The sequence below is a fragment of the Canis lupus genome, chromosome 6, assembly GCF_003254725.2.
Source record: "Canis lupus dingo isolate Sandy chromosome 6, ASM325472v2, whole genome shotgun sequence".
NCBI lineage: Eukaryota > Metazoa > Chordata > Mammalia > Carnivora > Canidae > Canis > Canis lupus.
In genome coordinates, this window is record NC_064248.1 from 59,142,013 (window position 1) to 59,154,415 (window position 12,403).

The 12,403-nt window shown below is 41.9% G+C and overlaps 1 pseudogene; it reads left to right on the plus strand.

Moving 5' to 3' along the window:
* The first annotated feature begins 498 nt into the window (after positions 1-498).
* The window catches only part of LOC112679176 (guanylate-binding protein 4-like), a 29,868-nt pseudogene continuing 17,963 nt past the window's right edge, over positions 499-12,403 (plus strand).

Consider the following 12,403-nt stretch of genomic DNA (forward strand, 5'->3'; position numbering starts at 1 on the left):
ATCAGAAAGTAGGTCCAAAAGGCAGATGACTATAAACCCATCAGCAGCAGCCCTTTCCGAGCAACTTTTGGGGAGTGGCCTCCCTCTACCCTTGAGACAATGCAGGTGGTTGAGGCCTTGCAGGACTTTCACAGGCAGGGAGGACCCCTGGGAGCAAGTGGTGGGTGGGAACAAGGCATCCCACTAATCACAAACCCTAGCTACCCAGTGGAGAATAATGCCTCTGAAGGCAGAATTGGAGTTAGTGGCCTTGCCAGGGAGAGGCGGGGCCTGCTGGTCAGGTGATCCTCCAATAAGTGACACCTGGGGGCCCTGGCTGCTGGAGAAGCACGGACCTCAGGAGTCAGCAAATCCAAATGGAGATCCACTGTTGCCAATTTAAAGCCGCCCCCTCTAAATAATTTTCACCAAGTGGACTTCCTCCAAGCCCTACAGACCAGGAGAGCTTAGGGAGCAGGCTTTTGGGGCTGCGAGGCACCCGCTTAATCCCACGCCACCATGGGATTGGATATTCCTCCCGAAGGCAAAACGTAAGTTATTCAGCTGCTTTGACAAACCTAGGAGGCCGGGTTCCGAGAAAAACCGGAGTCTCCTGGGAAATGAACAAGGGGTAAGTGGAAAGGGAAAGGGAGGTGGGCGGGGGGTTGGGGTGACTGGGTGATGGGCACTGAGCGGGGCACTTGACGGGATGAGCACTGGGTGATATGCTATATGTTGGCAAATTGAACTCCAATAAAAATATATATGTATATTTTAAAAAGAAAACAAACCCGAGTCTCCATCAGGCAAGAAGACCACGTGGGGACTGACTATTGTCCGTTGGAAGGTGCTCCCTCAGAATAATATTCTTGGGGTGGACTCTCTCTACCCCGAGACTGTGCAGGTCGCAGGTCTTTGGGGATCAGCCTGAGCCACGCAAGCATGGAAGGCTCAGGCTGTCCAGAGCCAACCAATGGATTGCATAGTTCACATGCATATGCCCTTGCAGGACAGGGTAGCCAGGGACCTGGAACAGAGCAAATGTCCGAATATGCCACGTCACAGAAATGGGCTTTTTGGTGTACTAGGCATCTGCCTCATTCCAAATCGTAAACTACACAAATGTGCATATTCTCCTTGAAGGCAGAACTGGAAGAGGCTGGATTGCCCTGTCGGGCTGACTTGCCATGATAGCCTCCAAAAAAAGACACCCAAGACCCTTGATTGGTGGAGAAGTCCTGGACTTCTGGACTGGTGGACTCCAGGACCCCGTCAGGCAGCAAATCCAAATAGGGACTTATTGTCATCAGTTTCAAGTTCCCACCTCAGGAAGATTTGTGGTGAGCCAGTTTCCTTCTCCCTTAAGGCTATGCAGGTGACTGGGGACAGGCTCAAGTCTCTCATGCCTGGAAGGCCTCGGCTGCCCAAGGCTGGCTGACAGGGTGTGTACTGTCCACTACATGGGCCAGCAGGTCAGAGTAGCCTGGGACATGGATCAGGCAAGTGATCCAAGTGTAGGGAAAGACTGGGTCACAGGAGCAGGTCTTAGAGGAGTTCAAGGATCTGCCTAATTCCAAACTCTCACCTACACAGATGATCCTATTCCCCCTGAAGGCAATACTGGAGGATACTCTACTGCTGACTTGCCAGGGAAGATATGGTGGCTTATACCTTGGAGCTCTACTGGGAGAGATTTGTACCCAATCAACAGCAAAACTAAATGGAGAATGACTGCAGCCCACATGCACCTGCCACCTCAGAGTGGCATCTTTTTTGAGATGTGGGCTCCTTAGGTCCCGGAAGCTATATAGGTGTTTGGGCCCAGACCCTAGATCCCCAGTCCTGGTAAGCCCCAGCTGTCCAGAGTTTACTGAAGGGATGTGTGTTGCACGTGCACTTGAAGCTTATTTCAGAATTGTCAGTTGATGTAGAACATGGCAAGGGTTCGGAGAGGCTGATTGCAGGGGCAGGATCTTAGGGAAATCAGGCCTTCAGCTCAAGTCATGATCTCAGGGTCCTGGGATTGAACCCCACCTGCATCTGGCTCTCTGATCAGCAGGGAGTCCGATTCTCTCCCTCCTCTGCCTCTGCTCCTCCCTTTGTTCTCTCTCTCTCTCTCTCTCTCTCTCTCTCGAATAAATAAATAAAATGGCTTCAAAAATATATAGCACCAAAACCAATACATTCTTAGGAATAAACTTAAATAAGGAAGCTGAAGACTATATACTCAAAAACTACAAAACGTTGCTGAAAGAAATTCAAGAAGAAATGTGGGGTCTTGGTGGTTAAGTCAGGTGTCTGCCTTTGATCCCAGGGTTCTGGGATCAAGCCCCATGTCAGTCTCCCTGCTCCTGTTGAGCTTCTCCCTCCCCCTCTGCCCTTCCCTCCTCCTTATGCTCTCTCTCTCTCTCTTTCTCTCTCACTCTTTCTCCATTCCTCTCTCTCAAAAATAAAAGCAAAAATAAAGAAGACAATAAATGGAAACATATCTTGTGTACATGGGATGCAGGGCTTAATGTTATGAAACTGTCAAGACCATCCGAAGATATCTATAGATTCAGTGCAATCCCCATCACAATCTCAATGGCAATTTTTTGCAGAAAAAGAACAATGCTTAAACAACAAAGTGTAATAAACAACATCCTAAAAGTTACATGAATCTCAAGGGACCCAGAGTAGCCAAAACAATCTTAAAAAGAAACAATAAAGTTAGAGGTCTCACACTTCCTGATTTTAAAACTACAATCCAAACAGTGTGGTACTGGCATAAATAATGACATATAGACCAATGGAATAGAATAGAGAGCCCAGAAATAAACCTTGGCTTATATGGTCAAATGATTTTCAGTAATGGTGCCAAGACCATTTAATGGGGAAAGAACAGTCTTTCCAACAAATGGTGTTGTGAAAACGCATCTCCACATGTGAAAGAATGAAATTAGACCTTTACCATACATGCACTATTTACAGAAAAAAATATAAAGGAATCAAAGACCTCGACATAACACCTAAAACTATAACAGAAGGAAAGAAAACATAGGGAGAATGTTCCATGACATTGGACTTGACAATGATTTCTTGAATATGACACCAAAAACAAAGGCCAAAAAAAAGTATATTAAAATTAAAAATGTCAAACATCTGTGCATCAAAACACACAATCAACAGAGTGAAACATAACCTTCAGAATGGGAGAAAATATTTGCAAACCGTATGTTTGATGAGAGGTTAATATCTCGAATATATAAAGAATTCCCACAACTCAACAACAAAAAACAACCCGACTTTAAAAATGGGTCGCTCCCTCCACTTCCCAATGCCCTTCCTCCTCACATGGGTCCTGCTGGGCACTGGAAAAACAAAGAGAAAAGGTGACCCTTACCCTAGAGACAATTTAAATCTAAAATTTGGACTGCCGATTGTTCTTTTATGGATAACATCCAATATCCTGAAAATACTACAAAGCTATATTGCATGGAATAATTCAACGGCAATCTTCCTAATCTCAGCTGTTAAAAGTAACTTGTATGACCTAACTATATGGTTTATTCATCATGCATTGTTTTTAAATGCACGATCCCCACAAATAACTGGTAGTATTTATTAAAAATCAGTTTTTGAGCATTTAACCATCACTCCAGAAAACTCTTACAGAGAGTAACTTAGGAAACCAATGATCATTTATCTGTATATAATAGAACTATCTCATTCAACTTGTTTATTTGGGCGATAAAAGCTTCTTGCCTTGCTACCGCTGTCCCACTTTACATTAAATTTTTAAAAATCACTTTGTAAGGGCAGCCGGGGTGGCTGAGCGGTTTAGCGCCACCTTCGGCCCAGGGCCTGACCATGGAGACCCTGGATCAGGCTCCCTGCATGGAGCCTGCTTCTCCCTCTTCCTGTGTCTCTGCTTCTCTCCTTGTGTGTCTCTCATGAATAAATAAATAAAATCTTTTTTAAAAAATCACTTTGTAAGATCATCTCCTCCCCAAAGCCTTTCAAAATAATAACTATGGGAACTCTACATTGCCTTCTAACACAGCAATACTAAACGCATGTTTTACTTCTAATCTCTTGCACAGAAGTCTGTTAAGAATCAAATTGATTTTTTTGACAAAAAATATTTTAGTTACCCTAATATTTCTTAGTATTTCCCAGTTTACAGACCTATTGACACCGAACTTGTTGCTTCAATTCTCTTTGGCTTCACAGGCTCATTGTAGAAATAGTACATTAACTGTGGAAAATTCAGTGTACTGGAAAGCTTTTGTTATTGACCTGCACAGTAATGAATTAAGTAGGAATTACTTTTTTACATAGTACACGATGAGAAAGTCAAGAGGTAGTTTCTCCTACAGAGGTGGGTTCCTTTTTCAAAGTCTCCCAGGCAGTAGATGATTAGAACTCCAGATGTTGAACCATAGCAGTCTCCCTCCAGATTCCATACTGTGACATTCCAGCATGTTCGTCAGTTGCCCCCTGCCTGACACCCTTCACAGTGCCCTTCTTGTCCATGGTTCCTGCCGGGTCTGCTCCTGCTAGCTCTTACTTCTCATGGGACAGTTGCTTGCAGTAATCCTTGTCTCCTTCATACCAGCTTTTTGTGTGTGGGGAGGGGGAAGAATTGTCACTGTTCCTATCCAAAGCAATTCCTTGCCCTCTGGAATTTCATCCTCCTTGTTTCCTTAGATACTTTTTTAAAAAAGATTTTATTTACTTATTTGAGAGAGAGAGAGAGAGAGAGAGAGCACTCGTGGGCATGAGCAAGGCCCTTCAGGGGGAGGGAGGGAGGAAGGGGTAGAGGGAGAGGGAGAAGTTCCAGAGGAGCAGGGAGCCCAACCTGAGACTTGATCCCAGGACCCTGAGATCATGACCAGAGCCAAAGGCAGGCACTTAACTGACAGAGCCAGCCAGGCAGCCCAACTCAGCTGTTATTTTTACCTACTCCTATCATTTCACAGTCAGATGTAAAGTCTTACTCCAAATTCACAGGACACTTTTTTACATTTTTGGGTTTACTCCCTTTCTCTTTTATATTTTAGCTTTTGGTTCCACTGCTGGCAAAGCATTGACTTAGTTACGGTTGTATGTTTACATATTAGTCTGGTCTGCTAACCCAGAAAGTCAACTAACTTCTCAGGGGCAAGGACTGTCATACGGAACTTTGCATCCACCCAACCAAATGCACTGCCTGTCATTTAGAAGATATCTAATGAATAGCTGTTGAATTTAACTGAGTAACATTATGTTTTTAATGTTGACCATGGCACATAAAATTTGCTGTAGGAATAATTTCCTGCTACTTGGTACACACCTGCTACATTCTAGTCACTGTGCTAAAGCATGTTAACAAGTAAATGAAGAGTGTACTCTTCAGCCTTTTGCTCTAATGTGTTTCATAGGTCAACCCAAAGATCCATGACTCATGGATCTTTGCCCTGACTGTGTTCCTGAGCAGCACCTTGATCTACAATAGCATAGGCACCATCAAAAATCAAGCCCTGGAATAGCTGCAGTATCCTCCCAGGGACCAAACCACCAAGTTTTATTGAGTTTACCTGAATGGCAACTGATCCTGTCATCTTTCCTGTGACTTAATTGTCATGGTTGAGAGGAAGGGGACATGGGACATAAGTCAAAGTTTATAAAATTTGTTTTTAAATACAAGCTGAAACTGTGGTGTTTCTCCTTCCTTAGCTAAATTCTCAGCTATGTGACTGAACTAACACAGCTAATCAGGAAAAAATCCTCAACCTCTGATGAAAAAGAGGACCCCACCGAGTTTGTGAGTTTGTTTGGACTGCTTGGGATTTTACCCTGGAGTTGAAGATAGATGGAGCATCAATCATGGAAGATGAATACTCAGAGGATGCTGTAAAGCTGATTCCAGGTCTCAGAGCATGCTCTGGGTGGTGGAAGGTTCAACAGGGAGGGGCGGGGCGGGGGGGAGTCAACTAAGCCTTGTCAGTCAGCACTTGAATTCAACTTTTGTTTGACATCAGATGGAGATGCAATCTAATAGTGAGGGGTGATTTTTGAATGGTGTTTGGTGATTGTTTATCATAGGTTATTGCTTGTGAAACTCTAGGTGCTGGAGAAAGCTCACTGAGGAAGTTTAAGGACCAATGTTCAACCAAATGACTTTAGACCAAATATGTATAGGAAAACATTTTTCTAGGTTATAGTGCTATAATTTCCTAAGACCCACATACTTGAGCTCCTTATTATGTGCTCTTCCTGTTCCACACAAAATAGCTCATCAGATTAGAAGTTGGTAAGCCTAGAATCACAAGAAATGAAAGGACCCTAAACTTATTATGGAAAAATATATAAAACATAAAACTTACCATTTTAACCATTTTTAAGTTTATAGTTCTGTGGCAATAGGTATACTCACATTCTTGTGCAACTCACCCACTCAAAGTTTTTCATCTTCCCCATCTGAAATTCTGTACCTGTTAAAAACTAACTCCATGGACTCCCTGCCTCCAGCCCTTGGCAACCACCATCCTACTCTGTCTCCGTAGAGATACCTCATATAAATGGAATCATACGCTACTTGTCTTTTTATGACTGGCTTATTTCATTAACCATGATGTATGTCCTTAAGATTCATTCATGCTGTAGCATATGTTAGGATATCTTCCTTTCTAAGATTGAATAGCATTTTTTTGCATGTGTATACCATATTTAAATGATCTAATTTTAAAAATATATTTCATATTTCTATGAAATATTCTATGAAGATTTTACTGGTACCCGAATAGTTACAAATTTCAGACAAAGGATATTTATCCAATAAGTGTACAGGAAAAAAAATATCCATCTAGTAAGATTTTCAGATTCACAGTGATCCTTCTCATCATTTCACTTTCTTCTTTCTTATAATCTTGTACATTATATCACCATTTTAATATTGTTAATTTACTACATGTAAATTTTACATGCATTTTATTTTATTTTAGCAAGGTGAATAACTGATGGCACTTGGAAGTAATACTTATTTTGTTTAATTGTTCATGCATTCATTCCTTCAAAAACCTTTATTGTACCCCTGACATACTCCCCAAAATCATTCTGTGAAGCACTGTCAAGGTAGACATAGTTTGAGATAGACAGTGTCAAGTTCTCCAAATTACCTTTAGATTAACCTTACCCTATGAATGTTTCTGCTGAAAGAATTCCAAATATATTTATTTATTGTGATTTTACTCTGAATTTTATAAGTTTTTTTCTTACATTGGTATTATTTGTCATCTTCTTGATATTTTCACAAGCAATACTTACTCTTCTTTCTGGTATTACAGTATTTTAGGACCCATATTTCATATCTAATATGGACATAGATCACAAAAGGAATTCTCATCATTTTTTTCTTTTTCTTTTTTCTTTTTTAGATTTTATTCATTTATTTCTGATAGAAACAGAGAGAGAGGCAGAGATGTAGGCAGCGGGAGAAGCAGGCTCCCTGTGGGGAGCCTGATGTGGGACCTGATCCCAGATCCCAGGATCACGCCCTGAGCTGAAGGCAAACGCTCAACCATTGAGCCACCCAGGCGTCCCCATTTTTTTCACTCATCAGTGACTTGATAAACATTTAATAAATACGTAAACCACTAAATTCCACAACAGTGCTAAGGAAACTGACCATAAATTGCTTCAGTTGGGACTGATGCTTCTCACTTCTTCTCCCATATTTTCTTGGCTCTGCTCCATGCAGAAGTGGATTTTCCTTGCCTATAGCGATGGCCCAGGTTGGTTTGAAATGATTGGATTAGGGATCCCTGGGTGGCGCAGGGGTTTAGCGCCTGCCTTTGGCCCAGGGCGCGATCCTGGAGACCCGGGATCGAATCCCACGTCGGGCTCCCGGTGCATGGAGCCTGCTTCTCCCTCTGTCTATGTCTCTGCCTCTCTCTCTCTGTGTGTGACTATCATAAATAAATAAAAATTAAAAAAAAAAAGAAATGATTGGATTAAAGGAGATTTATAGGCACAGGAGCTCCAGTGATGCAAAGATTCCTGGAAATGAAAAGTCCTGACCCCCTTACCTGAAGGCCACTTTTCAGTGATCAATTTTTTTCCACCTTTGCAGGCACAAATACCAAAATCCAGAATTCCAACATGCCTGGAGAGTGTATCAGGAAGTTCTTTCCAAAACGGAAGTGCTTCATCTTTGGTCTACAAATGATAAAAACCTCTTATTCCATCTTGAGAAGGTGCCAGAAGACCAGCTGGACAGTACTTTCCAGGATCAATCAAAGAAAATCTGTACCTATATATTTCACTCAAAGACCAAGACCCTAACAGAGGGAATCATTGTCACGTGAGTCCCCTTTGTCCAAAGCATATCTCTGTGTCAGTGTGTAGTGGGGCTTTGATTATATCCTAGGTTTATCAGTAATTTTGTTTACATCTGTGTGTAACTATGGAGAAGCAGATATTTATGCCATGAAAAGATCTCCCTGTGTGTTTATCAATTAAAGTCTCTGTATGTGAAGATCTGCTGAGACTTACATAGGAACCTAATGCACTAATCATAAAAAGGCAAGATGGAATTAAAGAGAGAACATCTGTATATTGAGAAATCCTATGGGATAACTTCTTTAAGGAGATAGCAGATATTTTGTAAATTTACATGAGTCAGATCCTAAATAGGAAGCTGTGAGTTCCTGCAAGCCCACTGAGAAACAAGATTCTGTGTCATCTTATATGCAGGGCAGGCTTCGTGAGCATGTGACTTAAGCAGTCCTGCAGTACCCTGTGTGGAGTTGGGCCCATCTCTGCTTTGAATTCTCAATCATTTTCAACTAGGAGCCCAAATTTTTTTATAATAAATTTATTTTTTATTGGTGTTCAATTTGCCAACATACAGAATAACACCCAGTGCTCATCCCGTCAAGTGCCCCCCTCAGTGCCCATCACCCATTCACCCCCACCCCCCGCCCTCCTCCCCTTCCACCACCCCTAGTTAGTTTCCCAGAGTTAGGAGTCTTTATGTTCTGTCTCCCTTTCTGATATTTCCCACACATTTCTTCTCCCTTCCCTTCTGTTCCCTTTCACTATTATTTATATTCTCCAAATGAATGAGAACATATAATGTTTGTCCTTCTCTGATTGACTTACTTCACTCAGCATAATACCCTCCAGTTCCATCCACGTTGAAGCAAATGGTGGGTATTTGTCATTTCTAATGGCTGAGTAATATTCCATTGTATACATAAACCACATCTTCTTTATCCAGTCATCTTTCGATGGACACCGAGGCTCCTTCCACAGTTTGGCTATTGTGGACATTGCTGCTAGAAACATCGGGGTGCAGGTGTCCCGGCATTTCATTGCATCTGAATCTTTGGGGTAAATCCCCAACAGTGCAATTGCTGGGTCGTAGGGCAGATCTATTTTTAACTCTTTGAGGAACCTCCACACAGTTTTCCAGAGTGGCTGCACCAGTTCACATTCCCACCAACAGTGTAAGAGGCTTCCCTTTTCTCTGCATCCCCTCCAACATTTGTGGTTTCCTGCCTTGTTAATTTTCCCCATTCTCACTGGTGTGAGGTGGTATCTCATTGTGGTTTTGATTTGTATTTCCCTGATGGCAAGTGATGCAGAGCAGTTTCTCATATGCATGTTGGCCATGTCTATGTCTTCCTCTGTGAGATTTCTCTTCATGTCTTTTGCCCATTTCATGATTGGATTGTTTGTTTCTTTGGTGCTGAGTTTAAGAAGTTCTTTATAGATCTTGGAAACTAGCCCTTTTTCTGATACGTCATTTGCAAATATCTTCTCCCATTCTGTAGGTTGTCTCTGAGTTTTGTTGACTGTATCCTTTGCTGTGCAAAAGCTTCTTATCTTGATGAAGTCCCAATAGTTCATTTTTTATTTTGTTTCTTTTGCCTTCGTGGATGTATCTTGCAAGAAGTTACTGTGGCTGAGTTCAAAAAGGGTGTTGCCTATGTTCTCCTCTAGGATTTTGATGGACTCTTGTCTCACATTTAGATCTTTCATCCATTTTGAGTTTATCTTTGTGTATGGTGAAAGAGAGTGGTCTAGTTTCATTCTTCTGCATGTGGATGTCCAATTTTCCCAGCACCATCTGTTGAAGAGACTGTCTTTCTTCCAGTGGATAGTCTTTCCTCCTTTATCAAAGATTAGTTGACCATAAAGTTCAGGGTCCACTTCTGGGTTCTCTATTCTGTTCCATTGATCTATGTGTCTGTTTTTGTGCCAGTACCACACTCTCTTGATGACCAGAGCTTTGTAGTACAACCTGAAATCTGGCATTGTGATGCCCCCAGATATGGTTTTCTTTTGTAAAATTCCCCTGGCTATTTGGGGTCTTTCCTGATTCCACACAAATCTTAAAATAATTTGTTCTAACTCTCTGAAGAAAGTTCATGGTATTTTGATAGGGATTGCATTAAACGTGTATATTGCCCTGGGTAACATTGACATTTTCACAATATTAATTCTGCCAATCCATGAGCATGGAATATTTTTCCATCTCTTTGTGTCTTCCTCAATTTCTTTCAGAAGTGTTCTATAGTTTTGAGGGTATAGATCCTTTACCTCTTTGGTTAGGTTTATTCCTAGGTATCTTATGCTTTTGGGTGCAATTGTAAATTAGGAGCCCAAATTTTTATTTTGTACTGGGCCACAGGAATTATGTAGCTGGTCTTGTTTGTGTATATTATTTCACCTATAGAATCTATTCCTTTTTATTCTCATTGAATGGGAAACCATTTTTTCCAGTGACCCATGTGCATATGTAATTGGTAATTATAATTTGAAGAAAGGGAGAACAGTAAAAGAACAGGAAAACAGTAATGTTGTAAGAAAGGAATACATTCTCAAAATGAGAAAATAAGATTTCCTTGTAAATAAAGTGGGTTTTTTTGTGTGTGTGTGATCTAAGGATGATGATCCATAAAAATTGTAAGCTAATGATTGAGACCTCGGTATTTATCCTCAAATTTCCTGGCTTATTCAGGGCTGGGGACTCTGTTGAAAGCCTCTGTGAGGGCCATCAGGAAGGGAGCAGTTCCTTGCTTGGAGAATGTGCTGACAACTCTGCCTTTGTGTCAGAACTCAGTGGCTATGCAGACGGCAACTGACCACTACAGAGAGCAGATGGCCTAGCAACTGAGGCTCCCCACAGACACACTCCAGAAACTGCTGGATGTTCATGCAGACTGTGAGAGGGAAGCCATTGAAGTGTTCATGGAGCACTCCTTTAAGAATGACAAGTGGGAATTCCAGAAAAAACTGATGGTAGTTGTCTTAGCATTTAGCACTCCTGATTTCTCCCCTTCTGAAATGATACCTGAGGAAGTCTATATTTTTTTATCAAATAGCTGATCTCTTTACTGTGGTCAAAGGAGCCTGGATTATTGTAAGACAGGGTTCTATAGGCAATGGTTTTCTCTTTTATTATATAGGCATATTATTAATTTTGTATTGCTGCATTAAAAATTGTCATGAATATACCAATTTAAAACAACAAATATGAATAAGCTCATCAGTCCATATAGGTCAGAAGTCTGGCAGGAGGTGCTCTGCTCCTGATATCACAAGACTAAAAACAAGGTGTCAGCCTGACCAAGGTCATCTGCAGCCCTCTGAAGAGGCTCTAGTTTGTTCATTAAGGTTGTTGGCATATCCAGTCCTTTGGAGTGCAATTTACAAATTCAGGGGAAAAGATCTGTACTTCTATCTTCACACGCTGGAATCCTTGGTGGAAGAATTCATGAAAGATTCCAAACTCTGTTCAGAGTATCCTTCAGTCATCACTGGATGATTTTATTTTCTTTGTACACATTTCCATCCAGAGCAACCCAAATTGTCTGAGGAACTGCTACTTCTAGCCACAATTCAACTTTCTTTGTTCATTGTTGATGGTTGAGTCACTATTAATCCTACTACAGCAGAAGTAAAATTGGAGCTTATGTCTTCCAACTCTATCATTTTATAGATAATTCCCCAAAGGAATTAAGGGGATTTCTACAAGTAACACGGAGAATTGATCAGTACTAGGATTAAAAGTCTCTTGGGGCACCTGGATGGCCCAGTCGGTTGAGTGTCTGACTCTTGATTTTGGCTAAGGTCATGATCTCAGGGTTGTAGAATCTAGCCCCCCCCCCCATCAGGCTCTGAGCTCAGTGGGGAGCCTGCTGAAATTCTCCCTCTCCTCCCTCTGCCCCTTCCCCCACTCACATGCATTTCTCTCTCTTTCTCAAGTAAACAAATCTTTAAAAAAACGGGGCAGCCCAGGTGGCTCAGCGGTTTAGCACCGCCTTTGGCCCAGGGCCTGATCCTGAAGACCTGGGATCGAGTCCCACGTTGGGCTCCCTGCATGGAGCCTGCTTCTCCCTCTGCCTGTGTCGCTGCCTCTGTGTGTGTGTGTGTGTGTGTGTGTGTGTGTGTGTCT